The 27,975-nt window shown below is 45.6% G+C and overlaps 1 protein-coding gene across 3 annotated transcripts in view; it reads left to right on the top strand.

Moving 5' to 3' along the window:
- The window catches only part of LOC129861068 (coiled-coil domain-containing protein 71-like), a 79,892-nt gene that overhangs the window by 36,558 nt on the left and 15,359 nt on the right, over positions 1-27,975 (top strand). The window lies entirely within an intron of this gene.

The raw sequence follows: 27,975 nt of genomic DNA, 5'->3' as shown, positions 1-27,975 counted from the left end.
AAAATGTTTGCTTTTCTAATAACCAATTTGACTGGGTTCATGCACGTGACTGATCGTGCCTGGGAGGAGTCCTCGTCAGTATTGGTAGTTTGGTAGTACGCCCAGAACATTGTTTTGAGGACAGAAACGGATATCTCAGTTTCCAGGTCTAAGCTTAGAGAGAAGCCTCGAGGTGTTGGTCGCTCACATGCATGCACCAAAAGTTAATGGTGATTTATGAATGAATAATGTAAGCAGTATATAGGACCTGGACTGCCCTGATGGAGCTCTTGACTGACGTGTAGTGTACTATGGTGCATTGAGTTTGTTGGAACCGCTCCAGCGTGCTGTTAACCTTTTCTCAATAGGGGGTGCTGTTTGCACTTTAATAATTTAGTTCCCAAATTAAACTGCCTCGTACTCAATTCTTGCTCGTACAATATGCATATTATTACTATTGGATAGAAAACACTAGTTTCTAAAACCGTTTGAATTATATCTGAGTAAAACAGAACTCGAGTTGGAGCAATTTTCCTATGAGGAAGTGAAATCTGCAGGCTGTTCTGAGGTCGGTTTATTAATTTGCATGTATTCTATTGGTTGAGATGCACTGCATACGCCTTCCCCTGGATGTCAGCAAATAGTGAGAATTGGAATGGAGTTGCTAGGCAGATCTGAAGCCTTATAAATGGGCTGGCAACGTGGTGTCCTTTTTTCCCTTCGCCATGACGCAAGACAGACCTCAGGATGGCGTTCTAGAAAGCTCCCGTTATAGCCCTTAGATATATCCGGCTCTGATTTTATTCGATATAGATGTTAAAGACATCAATGTTGTTATTTTAAACCGAGTTATATCAGTATATTGCGATTTTCGGGTATGTATTTGTGCTGCGTTCTAGGGAGTTGGACACGTCTGGCCCACATGGCTAATGTTTACTGCTAATTCCAACGTTGAAGGCGACAATCTACAACCGAGCAACGATTCTTTTGGAAAAAGGACAACTTGCCCAAGATTCTGATGGGAGCTCATCAAAAAGTAAGAACTATTTATGATGTTAATTCGTTGTTCTGTTGAAAAATGTGAAACTACTATTCCGCCATTAATTTCGGTGCGGTCTCGCTTTAACGCACGCTGTATGTCGTAGTAACGTTAATTTTAAAAATCTAACACAGCGGTTGCATTAAGAACTAATGTATCTTTCATTTGCTGTCCAACCTGTATTTTTTTAGTCAAGTTTATGATTAGTTACTGATTAGATTAGGTGCCTCTCCCAAGATTTCTCCCGACATATTGTTGGCAGCTTGGCTACTATTCTCATTGTATAACCACGATTTGTGCCGCTAAATATGCACATTTTCGAACAAACTCTATATGTATTGTGTAATATGATGTTATAGGACTGTCATCTGAAGAAGTTGGAGAAGGTTAGTGAAAAAATTCATATCTTTTGCTGGTTTATTTGTTATCGCTATTGTTGGCCTGAATCAATGCTGTTGTGTGGTTGGCTATTGTAGTAAGCTAATATAATGCTATATTGTGTTTTCGCTGTAAAACACTTAAAACATCTGAAATATTGGCTGGATTCACAAGATGTTTGTTTTTCATTTGCTGTACGCTGTGTATTTTCCAGAAATGTTTTATGATGAGTGTTTAGGTAATTCACGTTGGTCTCTGTAGTTATTCTAGTTGCTTTGGTGAGTTGTGATGGTGGCTGCAATGGTAAACTATGATTTATACCTGAAATATGCACATTTTTCTAACAAAACATATGCTATACAATAAATGTTATCAGACTGTCATCTGATGAAGTTGTTTCTTGGTTAGTGGCTATTTATATCTTTATTTGGTCGAAATTGTGATAGCTACCTATGCAGGAAAAAAATGGTGGGAAAATAAAGTTGTGTCTTTTGCTATCGTGGTTAGCTAATAGATTTACATACTGTGTCTTCCCTGTAAAACATTTTAAAAATCAGAAATGATGGCTGGATTCACAAGATGTGTATCTTTCATCTGGTGTCTTGGACTCGTGATTTAATGAAATTTAGATGCTATTATTTACTTGTGACGCTATGCTAGTCAGCTTTTTTACTGATGGGGGTGCTCCCGGATCCGGGATTGTGTGCAAGTAGAAGTTAATATAGAATTATTAATTTAAGATTCACTTCGGGTGTCCGACAATTTGGCGTCACAAACTGAATGATTGGTTCTGCCTGCAGAGCTTTCCAGTAAGGGTCTGCGAGGGAAAACCGGTGGTGCACTTTATGAAGCGTGAGGCGAAATTCCCGTTTGACCAAAAGACAAGGACCTGACCAGACCCTTACTGCGAGCTGCCCAGGAGGGGACGCATCATCCACAGACAATTGAGGGACACTGCAACTGAATTTCTGTAAGTCAATAAAAAATAACTAATGTTTTAATTAATGTTTTATTATAAAACTAAACAAAAATGAAGGTACCATTAGTCTTAAGAAGGCTAGAGCTTGTCTCAAACAAGACTAGAGTGAGGGCAGTAACGGTACCATGGAAAAGTCCCGCTGACAGCTCTCTAGGCATTTATTTGAAGTGTCGACGTGGTCTGCAGCCACTGGTAATTGCACAACGTGTTTTTGAGCACGTGGTATTTTATATTATTAGTTCTAAGAGATTTGTAATTTAGGTAAGTGGGAAGCGGAGTTCAACAAATAAATTACATTTGGAATAATAAGATTGAAATTTAGATGAGATATTACTGTTAAGTACTGAGTGAATGAGAGTTGTTGGGACTAGCTCTGATGTGAAAAAGGTGTCTGAATGAATACCCCAACCAGTTCTGTGTGAGCTTAGTTTTTCAATCTATAACATTATCTAGGGGTTATGTCCACCACCGCCCGTTTATCTACAGGTAGTGAGCACTGACGGGAGAAGCTTGAGAGTCTAATGGGTGAGTGCTGTTTATTGATTACACCGGACACAGCTTTCCTCAAACATATGTACCTCTCATGCTGGCTGCACTGTGATCATTGCTGGTGGTGTGGATGTGAATACCTAAGTATAGAAGCAGCAAGACTATAGAATCCATTCGGGTGACGGGGGAGATTTGAGAACACAGGAGATTTGGGAGACTGCAATGGTTTGGGAGACTAACTGGGATATTTGGGGGGACTGGGAAGACTGGAGAATTGCAATATGGGAGAATTGGGGAGATTTTGAACACTGGGGAGATTTAGGAGACGGGAGTTTTTGGAGAATGAGAAGACTGGAGATATTTGGGAAATTGTAACTGGGAGATTTGGGAAGACTGAGTAGACGGGAGATTTTGGAAAACGGGAGAATTGGGAGGAATTTGGAACACTGAGGACATTTGTAGAGACTGGGGATACTGGCAGGACTGGAGAGATTTGGAAGACTGGGGAGGTTTGGGAGACTAGCTGGGAGGTTGGGAGTTTTGGAAAGACTTGAATGGTTTGGGAGAATAACGGAGATTTGGGGAGATTTGCAATATGGGAAAATTGGGGAGATTTTGGAACACGTGAGATTTAAGAGATGGGAGATTTTGGAGAATGAGAAGACAGATATTTGGGAGACTAATTGGGTAGACTGGGACGACTGGCGATTTGGGACGACTGGCGAGATTTGGGACGACTGGCGAGATTTGGGACGACTGGCGAGATTTGGGACGACTGGCGAGATTTGGGACGACTGGCGAGATTTGAAAGACTGGGGAGAATTTGAAAGACTGGCGAGGTTTGGAACGACTGGCGAGGTTTGAAACGACTGGCGAGGTTTGGAACGACTGGCGAGGTTTGGAACGACTGGCGAGGTTTGGAACGACTGGCGAGGTTTGGAACGACTGGCGAGACGGAGAAGTATGAGGGGTTTGGGAGACTAACTTTGAGATTTGGAAAGACTGGAAAGGTTTGGGAGACTAACTTTGAGATTTGGAAAGACTGGAAGAGTTTGGAGACTGGGAGATGATTTGGAAGACTTGGTAAACTGGGAGATTTGGAAGACTTGGGAGATTTGGGATTCTGGGGATTCAGAGATTTGGAAGACTGTGGAGACTGGAAGACTGGTTAGACTGGTGAGATTTTGGAAAATGGGAGAATTGGGAAGAGTTTGGAACGACGGGAGAGATTTGGAACGACGGGAGAGATTTGGAACGACGGGAGAGATTTGGAACGACGGGGGAGATTTGGAACGACGGGGGAGATTTGGAACGACGGGGGAGATTTGGAACGACGGGGGAGACTGGTATTTGGAACGACGGGGGAGACTGGTATTTGGAAGACTGAAGAATGGGGAGATTTGGAACAACTGGGGAGACTGGTATTTGGAAGACTGAAGAATGGGGAGATTTGGAACAACTGGGGAGACTGGGGAGGTTTGTGGAGGCTGGGGAGGTTTGTGGAGACTGGGGTGATATATTTATTTCACCAGGTAAGCTAGTTAAGAACAAGTTCTCATTTACAACTGCGACCTGGCCAAGATAAAGCAAAGCAGTGTGACAGAAACAACACTGAGTTACATGGAATATACAAGCGTACAGTCAACACAATAGAAGAAAAGAAAAGTCTATATACAGTGTGTGCAAATGGCATGAGGTATGGCAATAAATAGGCCATAGTAGCAAAGTAATTACAATTTAGCAGATTAACACTGGAGTGATAGATGAGCAGATGATGGTGTGTAAGTAGTGATACTGGTGTGCAAAAGAGCAGCAAAGTAAATAAAACAATTTGGGGATGAGGTTGGTAGATTGGGTGGGCTATTTACAGATGGACTATGTACAGCTGCAGTGATCGGTTAGCTGCTCAGATAGCTGATGTTTAAAGTTAGTGAGGGAAATGTAAGTCTCCAGCTTCAGCGATTTTTGCAATTCGTTCTAGTCACTGGCAGCAGAGAACTGGAAGGAAAGGAGGCCAAAGGAGGTTTTGGCTTTGGGGATGACCAGTCAGATATACCCGCTGGAGCGCGTGCTATGGGTGGGTGTTGTTATCATGACCAGTGAGCTGAGATAAGGCTGAGCTTTATCTAGCATAAACATTGTAGATGACCTGGAGCCAGTGGGTCTGGCAACATATGTAGCGAGGGCCAGCCGATTAGAGCATACAGGTGGCAGTGGTGGGTGGAATAAGGCGCTTTGGTAACAAAACGGATGGCATTGTGATAGACTGCATCCAATTTGCTGAGTAGAGTATTGGAAGCTATTTTGTAGATGACATCGCCAAAGTCGAGGATCGGTAGGATAGTCTGTTCCTAGGGTAAGTTTGACGGCGTGAGTGTAGGAGGCTTTGTTGCGAAATAGAAAGCCGATTCTAGATATGGGAAGACTGGGGAGCTATGGTAGACTGGGGAGCTAAGAATTTGGAACACTGGGGACATTTGGAGAGGCTGGGGAGATTTGCGAGACCGTGCCCTGACCGTTCTCTGCTTAGTGTGCCCAGGTACAACCTCTATGTTGTGAGTGGCTACCTGGTTGATCCTGCCAGTAGCATATGCTTGTCTCAAAGACCAAGCCATGCAAGTCTAAGTACACATGGTTGGTACAGTGAAACTGCGACTGGAGAGATTCTGGAAGCTGTGTAACAGAGCTTTGGGAGACTGGAGACCGTTAGATTTGGAAAGACTGGGAGAACTGGAGACCGTTAGATTTGGAAAGACTGGGAGAACTGGAGACCGTTAGATTTGGAAAGACTGGGAGAACTGGAGACCGTTAGATTTGGAAAGACTGGGAGAACTGGAGACCGTTAGATTTGGAAAGACTGGGAGAACTGGAGACCGTTAGATTTGGAAAGACTGGGAGAACTGGAGACCGTTAGATTTGGAAAGACTGGGAGAACTGGAGACCGTTAGATTTGGAAAGACTGGGAGAACTGGAGACCGTTAGATTTGGAAAGACTGGGAGAACTGGAGACCGTTAGATTTGGAAAGACTGGGAGAACTGGAGACCGTTAGATTTGGAAAGACTGGGAGAACTGGAGACCGTTAGATTTGGAAAGACTGGGAGAACTGGAGACCGTTAGATTTGGAAAGACTGGGAGAACTGGAGACCGTTAGATTTGGAAAGACTGGGAGAACTGGAGACCGTTAGATTTGGAAAGACTGGGAGAACTGGAGACCGTTAGATTTGGAAAGACTGGGAGAACTGGAGACCGTTAGATTTGGAAAGACTGGGAGAACTGGAGACCGTTAGATTTGGAAAGACTGGGAGAACTGGAGACCGTTAGATTTGGAAAGACTGGGAGAACTGGAGACCGTTAGATTTGGAAAGACTGGGAGAACTGGAGACCGTTAGAGTTGGAAAGACTGGGAGAACTGGAGACCGTTAGAGTTGGAAAGACTGGGAGAACTGGAGACCGTTAGAGTTGGAAAGACTGGGAGAACTGGAGACCGTTAGAGTTGGAAAGACTGGGAGAACTGGAGACCGTTAGAGTTGGAAAGACTGGGAGAACTGGAGACCGTTAGAGTTGGAAAGACTGGGAGAACTGGAGACCGTTAGAGTTGGAAAGACTGGGAGAACTGGAGACCGTTAGAGTTGGAAAGACTGGGAGAACTGGAGACCGTTAGATTTGGAAAGACTGGGAGAACTGGAGACCGTTAGATTTGGAAAGACTGGGAGAACTGGAGACCGTTAGATTTGGAAAGACTGGGAGAACTGGAGACCGTTAGATTTGGAAAGACTGGGAGAACTGGAGACCGTTAGATTTGGAAAGACTGGGAGAACTGGAGACCGTTAGATTTGGAAAGACTGGGAGAACTGGAGACCGTTAGATTTGGAAAGACTGGGAGAACTGGAGACCGTTAGATTTGGAAAGACTGGGAGAACTGGAGACCGTTAGATTTGGAAAGACTGGGAGAACTGGAGACCGTTAGATTTGGAAAGACTGGGAGAACTGGAGACCGTTAGATTTGGAAAGACTGGGAGAACTGGAGACCGTTAGATTTGGAAAGACTGGGAGAACTGGAGACCGTTAGATTTGGAAAGACTGGGAGAACTGGAGACCGTTAGATTTGGAAAGACTGGGAGAACTGGAGACCGTTAGATTTGGAAAGACTGGGAGAACTGGAGACCGTTAGATTTGGAAAGACTGGGAGAACTGGAGACCGTTAGATTTGGAAAGACTGGGAGAACTGGAGACCGTTAGATTTGGAAAGACTGGGAGAACTGGAGACCGTTAGATTTGGAAAGACTGGGAGAACTGGAGACCGTTAGATTTGGAAAGACTGGGAGAACTGGAGACCGTTAGATTTGGAAAGACTGGGAGAACTGGAGACCGTTAGATTTGGAAAGACTGGGAGAACTGGAGACCGTTAGATTTGGAAAGACTGGGAGAACTGGAGACCGTTAGATTTGGAAAGACTGGGAGAACTGGAGACCGTTAGATTTGGAAAGACTGGGAGAACTGGAGACCGTTAGATTTGGAAAGACTGGGAGAACTGGAGACCGTTAGATTTGGAAAGACTGGGAGAACTGGAGACCGTTAGATTTGGAAAGACTGGGAGAACTGGAGACCGTTAGATTTGGAAAGACTGGGAGAACTGGAGACCGTTAGATTTGGAAAGACTGGGAGAACTGGAGACCGTTAGATTTGGAAAGACTGGGAGAACTGGAGACCGTTAGATTTGGAAAGACTGGGAGAACTGGAGACCGTTAGATTTGGAAAGACTGGGAGAACTGGAGACCGTTAGATTTGGAAAGACTGGGAGAACTGGAGACCGTTAGATTTGGAAAGACTGGGAGAACTGGAGACCGTTAGATTTGGAAAGACTGGGAGAACTGGAGACCGTTAGATTTGGAAAGACTGGGAGAACTGGAGACCGTTAGATTTGGAAAGACTGGGAGAACTGGAGACCGTTAGATTTGGAAAGACTGGGAGAACTGGAGACCGTTAGATTTGGAAAGACTGGGAGAACTGGAGACCGTTAGATTTGGAAAGACTGGGAGAACTGGAGACCGTTAGATTTGGAAAGACTGGGAGAACTGGAGACCGTTAGATTTGGAAAGACTGGGAGAACTGGAGACCGTTAGATTTGGAAAGACTGGGAGAACTGGAGACCGTTAGATTTGGAAAGACTGGGAGAACTGGAGACCGTTAGATTTGGAAAGACTGGGAGAACTGGAGACCGTTAGATTTGGAAAGACTGGGAGAACTGGAGACCGTTAGATTTGGAAAGACTGGGAGAACTGGAGACCGTTAGATTTGGAAAGACTGGGAGAACTGGAGACCGTTAGATTTGGAAAGACTGGGAGAACTGGAGACCGTTAGATTTGGAAAGACTGGGAGAACTGGAGACCGTTAGATTTGGAAAGACTGGGAGAACTGGAGACCGTTAGATTTGGAAAGACTGGGAGAACTGGAGACCGTTAGATTTGGAAAGACTGGGAGAACTGGAGACCGTTAGATTTGGAAAGACTGGGAGAACTGGAGACCGTTAGATTTGGAAAGACTGGGAGAACTGGAGACCGTTAGATTTGGAAAGACTGGGAGAACTGGAGACCGTTAGATTTGGAAAGACTGGGAGAACTGGAGACCGTTAGATTTGGAAAGACTGGGAGAACTGGAGACCGTTAGATTTGGAAAGACTGGGAGAACTGGAGACCGTTAGATTTGGAAAGACTGGGAGAACTGGAGACCGTTAGATTTGGAAAGACTGGGAGAACTGGAGACCGTTAGATTTGGAAAGACTGGGAGAACTGGAGACCGTTAGATTTGGAAAGACTGGGAGAACTGGAGACCGTTAGATTTGGAAAGACTGGGAGAACTGGAGACCGTTAGATTTGGAAAGACTGGGAGAACTGGAGACCGTTAGATTTGGAAAGACTGGGAGAACTGGAGACCGTTAGATTTGGAAAGACTGGGAGAACTGGAGACCGTTAGATTTGGAAAGACTGGGAGAACTGGAGACCGTTAGATTTGGAAAGACTGGGAGAACTGGAGACCGTTAGATTTGGAAAGACTGGGAGAACTGGAGACCGTTAGATTTGGAAAGACTGGGAGAACTGGAGACCGTTAGATTTGGAAAGACTGGGAGAACTGGAGACCGTTAGATTTGGAAAGACTGGGAGAACTGGAGACCGTTAGATTTGGAAAGACTGGGAGAACTGGAGACCGTTAGATTTGGAAAGACTGGGAGAACTGGAGACCGTTAGATTTGGAAAGACTGGGAGAACTGGAGACCGTTAGATTTGGAAAGACTGGGAGAACTGGAGACCGTTAGATTTGGAAAGACTGGGAGAACTGGAGACCGTTAGATTTGGAAAGACTGGGAGAACTGGAGACCGTTAGATTTGGAAAGACTGGGAGAACTGGAGACCGTTAGATTTGGAAAGACTGGGAGAACTGGAGACCGTTAGATTTGGAAAGACTGGGAGAACTGGAGACCGTTAGATTTGGAAAGACTGGGAGAACTGGAGACCGTTAGATTTGGAAAGACTGGGAGAACTGGAGACCGTTAGATTTGGAAAGACTGGGAGAACTGGAGACCGTTAGATTTGGAAAGACTGGGAGAACTGGAGACCGTTAGATTTGGAAAGACTGGGAGAACTGGAGACCGTTAGATTTGGAAAGACTGGGAGAACTGGAGACCGTTAGATTTGGAAAGACTGGGAGAACTGGAGACCGTTAGATTTGGAAAGACTGGGAGAACTGGAGACCGTTAGATTTGGAAAGACTGGGAGAACTGGAGACCGTTAGATTTGGAAAGACTGGGAGAACTGGAGACCGTTAGATTTGGAAAGACTGGGAGAACTGGAGACCGTTAGATTTGGAAAGACTGGGAGAACTGGAGACCGTTAGATTTGGAAAGACTGGGAGAACTGGAGACCGTTAGATTTGGAAAGACTGGGAGAACTGGAGACCGTTAGATTTGGAAAGACTGGGAGAACTGGAGACCGTTAGATTTGGAAAGACTGGGAGAACTGGAGACCGTTAGATTTGGAAAGACTGGGAGAACTGGAGACCGTTAGATTTGGAAAGACTGGGAGAACTGGAGACCGTTAGATTTGGAAAGACTGGGAGAACTGGAGACCGTTAGATTTGGAAAGACTGGGAGAACTGGAGACCGTTAGATTTGGAAAGACTGGGAGAACTGGAGACCGTTAGATTTGGAAAGACTGGGAGAACTGGAGACCGTTAGATTTGGAAAGACTGGGAGAACTGGAGACCGTTAGATTTGGAAAGACTGGGAGAACTGGAGACCGTTAGATTTGGAAAGACTGGGAGAACTGGAGACCGTTAGATTTGGAAAGACTGGGAGAACTGGAGACCGTTAGATTTGGAAAGACTGGGAGAACTGGAGACCGTTAGATTTGGAAAGACTGGGAGAACTGGAGACCGTTAGATTTGGAAAGACTGGGAGAACTGGAGACCGTTAGATTTGGAAAGACTGGGAGAACTGGAGACCGTTAGATTTGGAAAGACTGGGAGAACTGGAGACCGTTAGATTTGGAAAGACTGGGAGAACTGGAGACCGTTAGATTTGGAAAGACTGGGAGAACTGGAGACCGTTAGATTTGGAAAGACTGGGAGAACTGGAGACCGTTAGATTTGGAAAGACTGGGAGAACTGGAGACCGTTAGATTTGGAAAGACTGGGAGAACTGGAGACCGTTAGATTTGGAAAGACTGGGAGAACTGGAGACCGTTAGATTTGGAAAGACTGGGAGAACTGGAGACCGTTAGATTTGGAAAGACTGGGAGAACTGGAGACCGTTAGATTTGGAAAGACTGGGAGAACTGGAGACCGTTAGATTTGGAAAGACTGGGAGAACTGGAGACCGTTAGATTTGGAAAGACTGGGAGAACTGGAGACCGTTAGATTTGGAAAGACTGGGAGAACTGGAGACCGTTAGATTTGGAAAGACTGGGAGAACTGGAGACCGTTAGATTTGGAAAGACTGGGAGAACTGGAGACCGTTAGATTTGGAAAGACTGGGAGAACTGGAGACCGTTAGATTTGGAAAGACTGGGAGAACTGGAGACCGTTAGATTTGGAAAGACTGGGAGAACTGGAGACCGTTAGATTTGGAAAGACTGGGAGAACTGGAGACCGTTAGATTTGGAAAGACTGGGAGAACTGGAGACCGTTAGATTTGGAAAGACTGGGAGAACTGGAGACCGTTAGATTTGGAAAGACTGGGAGAACTGGAGACCGTTAGATTTGGAAAGACTGGGAGAACTGGAGACCGTTAGATTTGGAAAGACTGGGAGAACTGGAGACCGTTAGATTTGGAAAGACTGGGAGAACTGGAGACCGTTAGATTTGGAAAGACTGGGAGAACTGGAGACCGTTAGATTTGGAAAGACTGGGAGAACTGGAGACCGTTAGATTTGGAAAGACTGGGAGAACTGGAGACCGTTAGATTTGGAAAGACTGGGAGAACTGGAGACCGTTAGATTTGGAAAGACTGGGAGAACTGGAGACCGTTAGATTTGGAAAGACTGGGAGAACTGGAGACCGTTAGATTTGGAAAGACTGGGAGAACTGGAGACCGTTAGATTTGGAAAGACTGGGAGAACTGGAGACCGTTAGATTTGGAAAGACTGGGAGAACTGGAGACCGTTAGATTTGGAAAGACTGGGAGAACTGGAGACCGTTAGATTTGGAAAGACTGGGAGAACTGGAGACCGTTAGATTTGGAAAGACTGGGAGAACTGGAGACCGTTAGATTTGGAAAGACTGGGAGAACTGGAGACCGTTAGATTTGGAAAGACTGGGAGAACTGGAGACCGTTAGATTTGGAAAGACTGGGAGAACTGGAGACCGTTAGATTTGGAAAGACTGGGAGAACTGGAGACCGTTAGATTTGGAAAGACTGGGAGAACTGGAGACCGTTAGATTTGGAAAGACTGGGAGAACTGGAGACCGTTAGATTTGGAAAGACTGGGAGAACTGGAGACCGTTAGATTTGGAAAGACTGGGAGAACTGGAGACCGTTAGATTTGGAAAGACTGGGAGAACTGGAGACCGTTAGATTTGGAAAGACTGGGAGAACTGGAGACCGTTAGATTTGGAAAGACTGGGAGAACTGGAGACCGTTAGATTTGGAAAGACTGGGAGAACTGGAGACCGTTAGATTTGGAAAGACTGGGAGAACTGGAGACCGTTAGATTTGGAAAGACTGGGAGAACTGGAGACCGTTAGATTTGGAAAGACTGGGAGAACTGGAGACCGTTAGATTTGGAAAGACTGGGAGAACTGGAGACCGTTAGATTTGGAAAGACTGGGAGAACTGGAGACCGTTAGATTTGGAAAGACTGGGAGAACTGGAGACCGTTAGATTTGGAAAGACTGGGAGAACTGGAGACCGTTAGATTTGGAAAGACTGGGAGAACTGGAGACCGTTAGATTTGGAAAGACTGGGAGAACTGGAGACCGTTAGATTTGGAAAGACTGGGAGAACTGGAGACCGTTAGATTTGGAAAGACTGGGAGAACTGGAGACCGTTAGATTTGGAAAGACTGGGAGAACTGGAGACCGTTAGATTTGGAAAGACTGGGAGAACTGGAGACCGTTAGATTTGGAAAGACTGGGAGAACTGGAGACCGTTAGATTTGGAAAGACTGGGAGAACTGGAGACCGTTAGATTTGGAAAGACTGGGAGAACTGGAGACCGTTAGATTTGGAAAGACTGGGAGAACTGGAGACCGTTAGATTTGGAAAGACTGGGAGAACTGGAGACCGTTAGATTTGGAAAGACTGGGAGAACTGGAGACCGTTAGATTTGGAAAGACTGGGAGAACTGGAGACCGTTAGATTTGGAAAGACTGGGAGAACTGGAGACCGTTAGATTTGGAAAGACTGGGAGAACTGGAGACCGTTAGATTTGGAAAGACTGGGAGAACTGGAGACCGTTAGATTTGGAAAGACTGGGAGAACTGGAGACCGTTAGATTTGGAAAGACTGGGAGAACTGGAGACCGTTAGATTTGGAAAGACTGGGAGAACTGGAGACCGTTAGATTTGGAAAGACTGGGAGAACTGGAGACCGTTAGATTTGGAAAGACTGGGAGAACTGGAGACCGTTAGATTTGGAAAGACTGGGAGAACTGGAGACCGTTAGATTTGGAAAGACTGGGAGAACTGGAGACCGTTAGATTTGGAAAGACTGGGAGAACTGGAGACCGTTAGATTTGGAAAGACTGGGAGAACTGGAGACCGTTAGATTTGGAAAGACTGGGAGAACTGGAGACCGTTAGATTTGGAAAGACTGGGAGAACTGGAGACCGTTAGATTTGGAAAGACTGGGAGAACTGGAGACCGTTAGATTTGGAAAGACTGGGAGAACTGGAGACCGTTAGATTTGGAAAGACTGGGAGAACTGGAGACCGTTAGATTTGGAAAGACTGGGAGAACTGGAGACCGTTAGATTTGGAAAGACTGGGAGAACTGGAGACCGTTAGATTTGGAAAGACTGGGAGAACTGGAGACCGTTAGATTTGGAAAGACTGGGAGAACTGGAGACCGTTAGATTTGGAAAGACTGGGAGAACTGGAGACCGTTAGATTTGGAAAGACTGGGAGAACTGGAGACCGTTAGATTTGGAAAGACTGGGAGAACTGGAGACCGTTAGATTTGGAAAGACTGGGAGAACTGGAGACCGTTAGATTTGGAAAGACTGGGAGAACTGGAGACCGTTAGATTTGGAAAGACTGGGAGAACTGGAGACCGTTAGATTTGGAAAGACTGGGAGAACTGGAGACCGTTAGATTTGGAAAGACTGGGAGAACTGGAGACCGTTAGATTTGGAAAGACTGGGAGAACTGGAGACCGTTAGATTTGGAAAGACTGGGAGAACTGGAGACCGTTAGATTTGGAAAGACTGGGAGAACTGGAGACCGTTAGATTTGGAAAGACTGGGAGAACTGGAGACCGTTAGATTTGGAAAGACTGGGAGAACTGGAGACCGTTAGATTTGGAAAGACTGGGAGAACTGGAGACCGTTAGATTTGGAAAGACTGGGAGAACTGGAGACCGTTAGATTTGGAAAGACTGGGAGAACTGGAGACCGTTAGATTTGGAAAGACTGGGAGAACTGGAGACCGTTAGATTTGGAAAGACTGGGAGAACTGGAGACCGTTAGATTTGGAAAGACTGGGAGAACTGGAGACCGTTAGATTTGGAAAGACTGGGAGAACTGGAGACCGTTAGATTTGGAAAGACTGGGAGAACTGGAGACCGTTAGATTTGGAAAGACTGGGAGAACTGGAGACCGTTAGATTTGGAAAGACTGGGAGAACTGGAGACCGTTAGATTTGGAAAGACTGGGAGAACTGGAGACCGTTAGATTTGGAAAGACTGGGAGAACTGGAGACCGTTAGATTTGGAAAGACTGGGAGAACTGGAGACCGTTAGATTTGGAAAGACTGGGAGAACTGGAGACCGTTAGATTTGGAAAGACTGGGAGAACTGGAGACCGTTAGATTTGGAAAGACTGGGAGAACTGGAGACCGTTAGATTTGGAAAGACTGGGAGAACTGGAGACCGTTAGATTTGGAAAGACTGGGAGAACTGGAGACCGTTAGATTTGGAAAGACTGGGAGAACTGGAGACCGTTAGATTTGGAAAGACTGGGAGAACTGGAGACCGTTAGATTTGGAAAGACTGGGAGAACTGGAGACCGTTAGATTTGGAAAGACTGGGAGAACTGGAGACCGTTAGATTTGGAAAGACTGGGAGAACTGGAGACCGTTAGATTTGGAAAGACTGGGAGAACTGGAGACCGTTAGATTTGGAAAGACTGGGAGAACTGGAGACCGTTAGATTTGGAAAGACTGGGAGAACTGGAGACCGTTAGATTTGGAAAGACTGGGAGAACTGGAGACCGTTAGATTTGGAAAGACTGGGAGAACTGGAGACCGTTAGATTTGGAAAGACTGGGAGAACTGGAGACCGTTAGATTTGGAAAGACTGGGAGAACTGGAGACCGTTAGATTTGGAAAGACTGGGAGAACTGGAGACCGTTAGATTTGGAAAGACTGGGAGAACTGGAGACCGTTAGATTTGGAAAGACTGGGAGAACTGGAGACCGTTAGATTTGGAAAGACTGGGAGAACTGGAGACCGTTAGATTTGGAAAGACTGGGAGAACTGGAGACCGTTAGATTTGGAAAGACTGGGAGAACTGGAGACCGTTAGATTTGGAAAGACTGGGAGAACTGGAGACCGTTAGATTTGGAAAGACTGGGAGAACTGGAGACCGTTAGATTTGGAAAGACTGGGAGAACTGGAGACCGTTAGATTTGGAAAGACTGGGAGAACTGGAGACCGTTAGATTTGGAAAGACTGGGAGAACTGGAGACCGTTAGATTTGGAAAGACTGGGAGAACTGGAGACCGTTAGATTTGGAAAGACTGGGAGAACTGGAGACCGTTAGATTTGGAAAGACTGGGAGAACTGGAGACCGTTAGATTTGGAAAGACTGGGAGAACTGGAGACCGTTAGATTTGGAAAGACTGGGAGAACTGGAGACCGTTAGATTTGGAAAGACTGGGAGAACTGGAGACCGTTAGATTTGGAAAGACTGGGAGAACTGGAGACCGTTAGATTTGGAAAGACTGGGAGAACTGGAGACCGTTAGATTTGGAAAGACTGGGAGAACTGGAGACCGTTAGATTTGGAAAGACTGGGAGAACTGGAGACCGTTAGATTTGGAAAGACTGGGAGAACTGGAGACCGTTAGATTTGGAAAGACTGGGAGAACTGGAGACCGTTAGATTTGGAAAGACTGGGAGAACTGGAGACCGTTAGATTTGGAAAGACTGGGAGAACTGGAGACCGTTAGATTTGGAAAGACTGGGAGAACTGGAGACCGTTAGATTTGGAAAGACTGGGAGAACTGGAGACCGTTAGATTTGGAAAGACTGGGAGAACTGGAGGGCGAGATTTGGAAAGACTGGGGGGGAGGGCGAGATTTGGAAAGACTGGGAGAACTGGAGGGCGAGATTTGGAAAGACTGGGGGGGAGGGCGAGATTTGGAAAGACTGGGGGGGAGGGCGAGATTTGGAAAGACTGGGGGGGAGGGCGAGATTTGGAAAGACTGGGGGGGAGGGCGAGATTTGGAAAGACTGGGGGGGAGGGCGAGATTTGGAATGACTGGGGGGGAGGGCGAGATTTGGAATGACTGGGGGGGAGGGCGAGATTTGGAATGACTGGGGGGGAGGGCGAGATTTGGAATGACTGGGGGGGAGGGCGAGATTTGGAAAGACTGGGGGGGAGGGCGAGATTTGGAAAGACTGGGGGGGAGGGCGAGATTTGGAAAGACTGGGGGGGAGGGCGAGATTTGGAAAGACTGGGGGGGAGGGCGAGATTTGGAAAGACTGGGGGGGAGGGCGAGATTTGGAAAGACTGGGGGGGAGGGCGAGATTTGGAAAGACTGGGGGGGAGGGCGAGATTTGGAAAGACTGGGGGGGAGGGCGAGATTTGGAAAGACTGGGGGGGAGGGCGAGATTTGGAAAGACTGGGGGGGAGGGCGAGATTTGGAAAGACTGGGGGGGAGGGCGAGATTTGGAAAGACTGGGGGGGAGGGCGAGATTTGGAAAGACTGGGGGGGAGGGCGAGATTTGGAAAGACTGGGGGGGAGGGCGAGATTTGGAAAGACTGGGGGGGAGGGCGAGATTTGGAAAGACTGGGGGGGAGGGCGAGATTTGGAAAGACTGGGGGGGAGGGCGAGATTTGGAAAGACTGGGGGGGAGGGCCAGATTTGGAAAGACTGGGGGGGAGGGCCAGATTTGGAAAGACTGGGGAGGAGGGCCAGATTTGGAAAGACTGGGGAGGAGGGCCAGATTTGGAAAGACTGGGGAGGAGGGCCAGATTTGGAAAGACTGGGGAGGAGGGCCAGATTTGGAAAGACTGGGGAGGAGGGCCAGATTTGGAAAGACTGGGGAGGAGGGCCAGATTTGGAAAGACTGGGGAGGAGGGCCAGATTTGGAAAGACTGGGGAGGAGGGCCAGATTTGGAAAGACCTGGGCCAGATTTGGAAAGACCTGGGCCAGATTTGGAAAGACCTGGGCCAGATTTGGAAAGACCTGGGCCAGATTTGGAAAGACCTGGGCCAGATTTTGGAAAACTGGAGAATTGGGAAGAATTTGGAACACTTGGGACGTTTCGGGAGACTGGGGATACTGGGAGGAATGGGGAGGTTTTGGGGTGATTTTGGAACACTGGGGAGATTTGGGAGACTGAGATTTGGGAGACTGAGATTTGGGAGACTGAGATTTGGGAGACTGAGATTTGGAAGACTGAGATTTGGAAGACCTGGGCCAGATTTGGAAGACATGGGCCAGATTTTGGAAAACTGGAGAATTGGGAAGAATTTGGAACACTTGGGACGTTTCGGGAGACTGGGGATACTGGGAGGAATGGGGAGGTTTTGGGGTGATTTTGGAACACTGGGGAGATCTGGAGACTGGTGTGACTGGCAAGACTGGGAGATTTGGATGTCTGTGGAGATTTGGGAGACTGAGATTTGGAAGACTGGAGAGTTTTGAGAAGACTGGAGAGTTTTGAGAAGACTGGAGAGTTTTGAGAAGACTGGAGAGTTTTGAGAAGACTGGAGAGTTTTGAGAAGACTGGAGAGTTTTGAGAAGACTGGAGAGTTTTGAGAAGACTGGAGAGTTTTGAGAAGACTGGAGAGTTTTGAGAAGACTGGAGAGTTTTGAGAAGACTGGGGAGTTTTGAGAAGACTGGGGAGTTTTGAGAAGACTGGGGAGTTTTGAGAAGACCGGGGAGTTTTGAGAAGACCGGGGAGTTTTGAGAAGACCGGGGAGTTTTGAGAAGACCGGGGAGTTTTGAGAAGACCGGGGAGTTTTGAGAAGACCGGGGAGTTTTGAGAAGACCGGGGAGTTTTGAGAAGACCGGGGAGTTTTGAGAAGACCGGGGAGTTTTGAGAAGACCGGGGAGTTTTGAGAAGACCGGGGAGTTTTGAGAAGACCGGGGAGTTTTGAGAAGACCGGGGAGTTTTGAGAAGACCGGGGAGTTTTGAGAAGACCGGGGAGTTTTGTGGAGGCTGTTGAGACTTGGGAGATTTTGGAAGACTGGGGAGATTTGTGGAGGCTGTTGAGACTTGGGAGATTTTGGAAGACTGGGAGATGTGGGAGGCTATGGAGATTTGGGAAACTGGAAGACCTGGTAGACTGGGGAGATTGAGAGATTTTGGAAAACTAGAGAATAGGGAAGAATTTGGAACACTGGGGATATTTGTGGAGACTGGGAAGAATGGGGATGTTTGGGGAGATTTAGGAGATTTCAAATACTGAAGAGATTTGGGAGGCTGTAACTGTGAGATTTGGAAGACTGGTGTGACTGGATGACTGGGGAGATTTGGAAGACTGGTGTGACTGGATGACTGGGGAGATTTGGAAGACTGGTGTGACTGGATGACTGGGGAGATTTGGAAGACTGAGGAGATTGGATGAGATTTTGGGAAACAGGAGAATTGGGAAGAATTTGGAACACTGGGGAGATTTAGGAGACTGGGGAGGTTGGGGAGATTTGGGAGATTTGCGAGACTGGACATATTTGGTAGACTAACTGGGAGATTTGGCAGACTTGGAAGACTGGAGACGGAGATTTGGGAGGCTGGTGAGATGGAGATTTTGAAGACTGGGGAGACTGGAGAGATTTTGGAATACGGGAGAATTGGGGAGACTGGAAGATTTGGGGAGACTGGAAGATTTGGGGAGACTGGAAGATTTGGGGAGACTGGAAGATTTGGGGAGACTGGAAGATTTGGGGAGACTGGAAGATTTGGGGAGACTGGAAGATTTGGGGAGACTGGTGATTTTTTTCAGATTTGGAGGACTGGAGAGGTTTTGGGAAGACTGGAGAGGTTTTGGGAAGACTGGAGAGGTTTTGGGAAGACTGGAGAGGTTTTGGGAAGACTGGAGAGGTTTTGGGAAGACTGGAGAGGTTTTGGGAAGACTGGAGAGGTTTTGGGAAGACTGGAGAGGTTTTGGGAAGACTGGAGAGGTTTTGGGAAGACTGGAGAGGTTTTGGGAAGACTGGAGAGGTTTTGGGAAGACTGGAGAGGTTTTGGGAAGACTGGAGAGGTTTTGGGAAGACTGGAGAGGTTTTGGGAAGACTGGAGAGGTTTTGGGAAGACTGGAGAGGTTTTGGGAAGACTGGAGAGGTTTTGGGAAGACTGGAGAGGTTTTGGGAAGACTGGAGAGGTTTTGGGAAGACTGGAGAGGTTTTGGGAAGACTGGAGAGGTTTTGGGAAGACTGTAGAGGTTTTGGGGAGATTTAGGCAGCACTTCAAGAACCACAAAAAACCCTCTCACTGTACTTTTGTTGAGTTTTCTAGGGACAAAGAGTCTCTGTTTAATCACTCGTGTTCAGCCACCAAAGCTAACAACTTTGCTGATATTCTGGAGTTGATGCTGTTGGAGGATTTTAAAAGCAACCTGCCTGATAGAATTGTAGTTCATTTAAATTAACAGAAAGTGGCGACATTGGCCCAAGCAACAGTGTTGGCAGATGAGTACACTCTGACACACAAGACTCTGTTTGGTGGGCCTCGTTTTGAAGGCCGAACGATTACGTCACCTGTGCCTCATTCAAGTCGTTTTTCCTTAGCACAAAATCCGTGAATGTCTTTACTGTCACCAAAAGGGTCACGTGATTGCAGACTGCCCGGTTTTGAAAAGTAAACCTAAACAGTCCCTATCAGCACCCCCTAAATTTAAAAGGCTGGGTTTAGTCCAATTTGTGGCTCATCTGCTGGACCGACTTATTGATTCAGCATTTGGGAAACCGGATCCTTTCCATACTCCGTTTATCTCTGCCGGTTGTTTCCTTAACTGGAGAATAAGCTAATCAAAAGCCCATACAAATCTTACGAGACACCGGGGCATCGCAGTCAGTAATCGTTACTGATGCTTTACCCTGGTCCCCTGAAACGTATTGTGGCGCGCATGTCATTATGGGGTATAGAGACAAAAACCGTACCTGTACTATTACACTGGGTCCATTTAGTGTCTAGACTGGTATCAGGACGTTTCCATGTTGGTGTAGTGTCTACACTGCCAGTAAAAGGAGTCACATTGCTACTTGGGAACGATATCGCTGGTGGTAACGTGTCTTCTGTGTGAGAAGTAGTAGACAACCCAGAAATGAAAATTGCAGATGATAACTTGGTTCAAGCATTTCCCCATGTTTTTCCTGCTTGTGTGTTAACGAGGGCACAATCTCACAAGCTGCGAGATGTGGTGGATTTGTTTATTTCCATTTTTGAGAATGTTGAGGTTGAAGACAATGCACTGAGTATTCTTTCTGCAAGGCCGACAGTTTTTACCCCCGTAAAAACTAAGGCAGGGGAAAACGAAATCACGCCCCAATTACATAACATTCTTTTGTCTGTCACCCCCGAGAAGGTGATTGGTGTCTCCCTTTTGACATTCAGTCTTCAAGTGTTTTGCTTCGGTAATTTCCATTGAGTAAGCTAAAACTAGGGAGACCGCCTACTTTATGGAAGCAGGAGTTTTGATGCATAAATGGGCAGCTCATAACAGTGACTGGAGTGAAGGGCTTCAAGTGGTTGTTCCTACACTGTTCCGACAGTAGGTTCTGTCCATGACAAGGCGTGGTCTGGACATTTAGAGATCACGAAGACTTATAACCGAGTCCTTCAACATTTCTTCTGGCCCGGTTTGATGTCTGAAGTTGTCCAATTTTGTAAAACATGTCATGTTTGTCAACTCACTGGGAAGCGAATCAAATAGTTCCTCGTGCGCCGCTCTGCCTGATTCCTGTGGTGGGGGAACCATTTGAACAAGTGATAATTGATTGTGTAGGTCCGTTGCCAAAAACTAGGTCAGGTAACCAGTTCTTACTAACAATAATGTGCAGTGCTACTCGATACCCAGAGGCTATCCCTCTCCGTACTATAACGGGTAAGACTGTGGTGAAGGCACTAGTTAAGTTCTTCTCTACGTTTGGACTCCCTAAAGTGATCCAATCTTATCAAGGAACCAACTTTATGCCAAAACTGTTCTCAAATGTGTTAAAGACGCTGTGTATTTCCTATCAGGTCACCAGTACGTATCATCCGGAGAGTCAAGGGGACCTCAGACGCTGGCATCAGACACTTAAGGCAATGCTACGCAAGTATTGCATGGATGCCAGTACCGATTGGGACGAGGGGGTGCCATTTGTCCTATTTGCTATCAGGGAAACAATACAAGAGTCCTGAGGGTTCAGCCCTGCTGACCTTGTGTTTGGACACAACAACACAGGGTCCGCTAAAAGTTTTGAAGGAGCATATCCTGTCTCCTACACCCAGTAGCGCCCCTAAAAATGTGTTGGATTATGTCAGTAAGATGCGGGAGAGGCTGCACGCCACATGCGTGTTTGCCCAAAAGTCTCTCTCCTAGTCTCAAAAACGCATGAAATTACATTATGACAAAGAGGCTGTTGGACGTTCTTTTGCACCATTGTGTTATTGTGTCAAGTGTTATTTTTTTTGCCAGTCCCTGGCTCATCTCTGTCGGCACGTTTTTCTGGGCCATTTCTTCTCGAAAAGAAACTCGGTGACACCGATTATGTGATAAAGACCCCAGATCATAGACGTTCTTCCCGTGTGTGTTATGTTAACATGCTGAAAGCGTATTATATGTGTGACTCTCCAGACAGCTCCTCAGGTAAGCCGTTCCAGCCCGCCATCTCCAGTGTGGCTGCGGTGGTGCTGAAGCCTGGCTGGGACCTAGAGGAGGATAAGGAGGACGGGTTGGAGTTACGCCATACGTTACAGCAGTGTCAACGCTTATGTAATTCGGAGATGCTGAAAAAGTTACCCTCTCAAATGGAACATTTGGATAACGATCAAACGAATAATCTTATCCTATTAATAAATAGTTTTCTCAATGTGTTTCAGGATGTTCCAAGTTCCAACCCTCCATTTGGCCAAGTGTGAGTTTGGGAAGGCGTAGGAAGCAACACTGATTGACAATAAATTGAACATGCTGTTGTGCAAATGGAATAGACAAAAGGTGGAAATTATAGACCATAAGTAAGACACCCCCCAAAAAAGGAATGGTTCTGCAGGTGGTGACCACAGACCACTTCTCAGCTCCTATGCTTCCTGGCTGATGTTTTGGTCACTTTTGAATGCTGGCGGTGCTCTCACTCTAGTGGTAGCATGAGACGGAGTCTACAACCCACACAAGTGGCTCAGGTAGTGCAGTTCATCCAGGATGGCACATCAATGCGAGCTGTGGCAAGAAGGTTTGCTGTGTCTGTCAGCGTAGTGTCCAGAGCATGGAGGTGCTACCAGGAGACAGGCCAGTACATCAGGAGACGTGGAGGAAGCCGTAGGAGGGCAACAACCCAGCAGCAGGACCGCTACCTCCGCCTATGTGCAAGGAGGTGCACTGCCAGAGCCCTGCAAAATGACCTCCAGCAGGCCACAAATGTGCATGTGTCAGCATATGGTCTCAAGGGGTCTAAAGATCTCATCTCGGTACCTAATGGCAGTCAGGCTTCCTCTGGCGAGCACATGGAGGGCTGTGCGGCCCCACAAAGAAATGCCACCCCACACCATGACTGACCCACCGCCAAACCGGTCATGCTGGAGGATGTTGCAGGCAGCAGAACGTTCTCCACGGCGTCTCCAGACTCTGTCACGTCTGTCACATGTGCTCAGTGTGAACCTGCTTTCATCTGTGAAGAGCACAGGGCGCCAGTGGCGAATTTGCCAATATTGGTGTTCTCTGGCAAATGCCAAACGTCCTGCACGGTGTTGGGCTGTAAGCACAACCCCCACCTGTGGACGTCGGGCCCTTATACCACCCTCATAGTCTGTTTCTGTTTCTGACCGTTTGAGCAGACATGCACATTTGTGACCTGCTGGAGGTCATTTTGCAGGGCTCTGGCAGTGCACCTCCTTGCACAAAGGCGGAGGTAGCGGTCCTGCTGCTGGGTTGTTGCCCTCCTACAGCCTCCTCCACGTCTCCTGATGTACTGGCCTGTCTCCTGGTAGAGCCTCCATGCTCTGGACACTACGCTGACAGACACAGCAAACCTTTTTGCCACAGCTCGCATTGATGTGCCATCCTGGATGAACTGCACTACCTGAGCCACTTGTGTGGGTTGTAGACTCCGTCTCATGCTACCACTAGAGTGAAAGCACCGCCAGCATTCAAAAGTGACCAAAACATCAGCCAGGAAGCATAGGAACTGAGAAGTGGTCTGTGGTCACCACCTGCAGAACCATTCCTTTTTTGGGGGTATCTTACTAATTGCCTATAATTTCCACCTTTTGTCTATTCCATTTGCACAACAGCATGTTAAATTTATTGTCAATCAGTGTTGCTTCCTAAGTGGACAGTTTGATTTCACAGAATTGTGATTGACTTGGAGTTACATTGTGTTGTTTAAGTGTTCCCTTTATTTTTTTGAGCAGTGTAGAACCAATGGTTGTTGAACATGTAGAAACATGTTAAATAAATTTAAGGCTACTCACTAAACTCAGTCTGTAAGGGACATAGTGGGACACCGGTATGAATAATTGAATAAGACGTTTTTGACCATTTCCAGTTATTACTTAATTCTATAGTTTGGGTAACACCAGTGAGTTACGTAAGAAGTTAATGTAATCTTAAACAATCTGTTTCCATTACGTGGAACTGTGTCAAATTGAAGTAGATCCAAGAAAATGATTTTAGTACCGAATATTGAGCTGATAAGCCAGCACCAACTTTCTGAAGGACCTAAAAGATTTGTTAAACAATAGGTTTAATATTTTGACAAGTTGTCACAGGGACAGTCGGTACAGAAAAGGTCAAAATTATAAGATTACAAGAAAGGGCTCTGGGTGCCTGTTCTGCTTGACGGGACACTATCATCTGATGTCTGAAATATGATTCTGTATATGCATAGTTTTATCTAGACTTCCTGCCTAAGATGCCGTAAGCTTGACTAATATTAATAATTCTTAGGACTGACAAATGTAGCATAGTGAAAACTGTTTAAAAAAAAAAAATCTTCCAGAACTGATGAATGTCCACTACCAAGTTTACCAATGATTCTGTATCTCTCCCTTTGAAAGGCTTCATGAGGCAGGTGCCTTAAGAGAGCAGTTAGTGAGACTATACAGTATGAAGGTACCCAGATCCAGCTGTTAACTTCTTATGGATGCAAGGGGCAGTATTGAGTAGCCAGTTAAATCGTGCCCATTTCAAACGGCCTCGTACTCAATTCTTGCTCGTACAATATGCATATTAATATTACTATTGGATAGAAAACACTCTAGTTTCTAAAACCGTTTGAATTATTTCTGTGAGTGAAACAGAACTCATTCTGCAGCACATTTCCTGACCAGGAAGTGGAATGTCAGAAATCGATGCTCTGTTCAACTTCATGCCTATACATGGGCAATGAACGTAAGAGTCTACGTACACTTCATACACCTTCCCCTGGTTGTCAAGAGGCGGTGAGAGAAGAAATTTTGTGTTTATCTTGGTCTGAGGTGGAATTAAAGCTCTTTGTATGACGTGACCGTCCATTTCCTGTTTCTGGAGCGCGCGAAAGAGGACATGGATTTGCCTTCTGTTTAGCTGTCGTTATGGACGACTAACATCTCCGGTTTAGATTTTATTTGATACAGGTGACCATATCATCGTAAAGTATGTTTTTTCAATATAGTTTAATCAGATTATTGAAATTTTTTCGGGAGTTTTGCCGTGTTCCGTTCTCTGACTTTGTTGACGTTGGAGAGATCCGTGCCACTTGGGAAGTGCCCGTGCTAAATCAAGAGGGAAATTTGCCGTTCCAGATCCAAACGACTGTTCTGGACAAAGGACACCTTGTCCAACATTCTGACGGAAGATCACCAAATGTAAGAAACATTTTATGATGCTATTTCTAATATCTGTCGTGCATGTGAACTGGTCGTCGGCGCCCAAGTGTTCCTGGCTATTGTGGCTACGCTAATATAACGCTATATTGTGTTTTCGCTGTAAAACACTTGATAAATCGGAAATATTGTCTGGAATCACAAGATGCCTGTCTTTCAATTGCTGTACACTATGTATTTTTCAGAAATGTTTTATGATGAGTATTTAGTTATTTGGCGTTGGTGTCTGTAATTTTTCTGTCTGCTTTCGGTGCAATTTCTGACTGTAGCTGCAATGTAAACTATGATTTATACCTGAAATATGCACATTTTTCTAACAAAACATATGCTATACAATAAATATGTTATCAGACTGTCATCTGATGAAGTTGTTTCTTGGTTAGTGGCTATTTATGTCTTTATTTGGTCGAATTTGTGATAGCTACTGATGGAGTAAGAAAAGTGGTGTCTTTTGCTAACGTGATTAGCTAATAGATTTACATATTGTGTCTTCCTTGTAAAACATTTTAAAAATCGGACATGTTGGCTTGATTCACAAGATGTGTACCTTTCATATGCTGTGTTGGACTTGTTAATGTGTGAAAGTTAAATATTTAAAAAAAATATCTTTTGAATTTCGCGCCCTGCACTTGAGCTGGATGTTGTCATAAATGTACCGACGTCGGGCTGCAGCCAAAACAGGTTAAGGGAGCTCCCAAATTATGTAAGGCCTGCACATTTTGTTTGTTTTTAGCACACACGCCAGCAACCACACACAAACCAGCTTGTCATGAATTTGTTAGTGGTGTTAATACTGTGTTTCATTTATTGTGTGGGATTTATTTTGTTTTTTTGTGGGGTTTTCACAGGCTAGAAAGGATGCATCTTAAAACTTCTCTAGGGTATGTGGGACAGTAGCGTCCCACCTCGTCAACAGCCAGTGAAACTGCAGGGCGCCAAATTCAAAACAGAAATCCCATAATTTAAATTCCTCAAACATACAAGTATTTTACACCATTTTAAAGATACACTTGTTGTAAATCCAGCCAAAGTGTCCGACTTCAAAAAGGTTTTAGGACGAAAGCACACCAAACGATTATGTTAGGTATGAGCCAAGTCACAGAAAAAGACAGCCATTTTTCCAGCCAGAGAGGAGTAACAAAAAGCAGAAAGAGATAAAATTAATCACAAACCTTTGATGATCTTCATCAGATGACATTCATAGGACTTCATGTTACACAATACATGTATGTTTTGTTCGGTAAAGTTCATATTTATATCCAAAAATCGGAGTTTAGGAGGGACGCCACTTTCTCACTTGGCAAAAAGCCTGAGAAAATGCAGCGCGCCAAATTCAAAACTATAAAAATCAAACTTTCATTAAATGGCACATGAAAAAATACCAAATTAAAGCTACACTGGTTGTGAATCCAGCCAACATGTCAGAATTCAAATAGGCTTTTCGGCGAAAGCAAACGATGCTATTATCTGGGGATAGCACCATTGTAAACAAAGAGATAAGCATATTTCAACCCTGCAGGCGCGACACAACGCAGAAATAAAAATATAATTAATGCCTTTGACGAGCTTCTGTTGTTGGCACTCCAATATGTCCCATAAACATCACAAATGGTCATTTTGTTCGATTAATTCCGTCGATATATATCCAAAATGTCCATTTATTTGACGCATTTGATCCAGAAAAACACCAGTTCCAACTTGCTCAAACGTGAATACAAAATATCTCAAAGGTTACCTGTAAACTTTGCCAAAAAATTTCAAACTACTTTTGTAATACAACTTTAGGTATTTTTTAACGTTAATAATCAATACAATTGAAGAGGTGATGATCTGTGTTCAATACAGGATTAAAACCAACTGTAGCCAGCTTTCTGGTCTCGCGCCTCTAACAAACAGGACACCTCGAGTGACTCTCGTTCAAGATGGCCGTACTTCTTTATTACACAAAGGAATAACCTCAACCAATTTCTCAAGACTGTTGATATCCAGTGGAAGCGGTAGGACCTGCAAGCAGGTCCCTTAGAAATCTGGTTTCCCAATGAAACCTCATTGAAAAGAGGGACCTCAACAAAAAAAAAGAAATCTGAACGGTTTGTCCTCGGGGTTTCGCCTGCTAAATAAGTTCTGTTATACTCAGACATGATTCAAACAGTTTTAGAAACTTACTACTAATAATATGCATATCTTATCTTCTGGGGATGATTAGCTGGCAGTTTAATTTGTGCATGTGTCACGGCTCCTCCTCTGCAGTGCAGGGGGCGGTTCCTCCTGCAGGCAGAGGAGGGTCGTTAAGTGATTGGAGCCACCTGGGCTCAGGGTATAAAACTGCTTACTAATCACCTCTCCCTGTCTTGCTCTTGCTCTCTCTCTGCTCCTCCAGGTATGCTCATGATTTGTTTGTTCCTTTTTAGTTTTGCATAGTTTTCACTCAGTCATGTTCACACACACATATTCATGCACCCATGCACTTTACATACACCTTACATTATGATACATCCACACCTCATTCCTATTTCTTAGTTTAAGTTAATAGTTTGTTTAATAATAAAGAACACTTTTGAATTGGCCTATACCTGTTGTTCGTGTCCTCTCATTTGTCACAGGCTATGAGCCGGCTTGTGACAAGTGGGGACTCATCCGGGATAGTAGTTAATTTGGGTTAGTTTAGTTTAGTTTGCCAAATGTTTTTTTGTTTGAGTGGATGTTTTGGTTGGGCCAATTTTGTTTAAGAGAGTTGAGAGCCATGTGTTCTTTTGGTTCAGTTGGCTTGGTAGCTAAGCAATTCACTCTGTTTTTCTGGGTTTTGTTCAGGTGGGAGTCCTCTCCTGTTCAGGCTTATCAGCGAGTGTCAATAGGAGGCTTGTGGTGTTTTTGTTTTAGGTGGCAGTGAACGTGGGTAGAGCATCCCTTTCCCTTTTCCCCTACATCGGCTCGGGAGCACCTCCGTGGTTATGGGAGGGCTGCCAGTTTCTGGTTGTCTTTTCCACTCCACTGGTTTTGTGTGCATAAAACCCCACCACATGTGACTGCACGAAGACCAGGGCCAGTTAGTTAGTAGTTTTTGGAGGATAGTGGGGTGTGGCTCCTGTCCTTGAACCCAGATTGACAGCAGGTGAGTTGTGTTTTTTTGAGCATTTTGTAATAGTTGTATTGGTTGAGGAAAATGTCT

The sequence above is a fragment of the Salvelinus fontinalis genome, chromosome 8 (assembly GCF_029448725.1).
Source record: "Salvelinus fontinalis isolate EN_2023a chromosome 8, ASM2944872v1, whole genome shotgun sequence".
In the NCBI taxonomy this organism is placed as follows: Eukaryota; Metazoa; Chordata; class Actinopteri; order Salmoniformes; family Salmonidae; genus Salvelinus; species Salvelinus fontinalis.
Note: the sequence above shows the minus strand (reverse complement) of the source record. Positions and strands in the feature narration are given on the sequence as shown.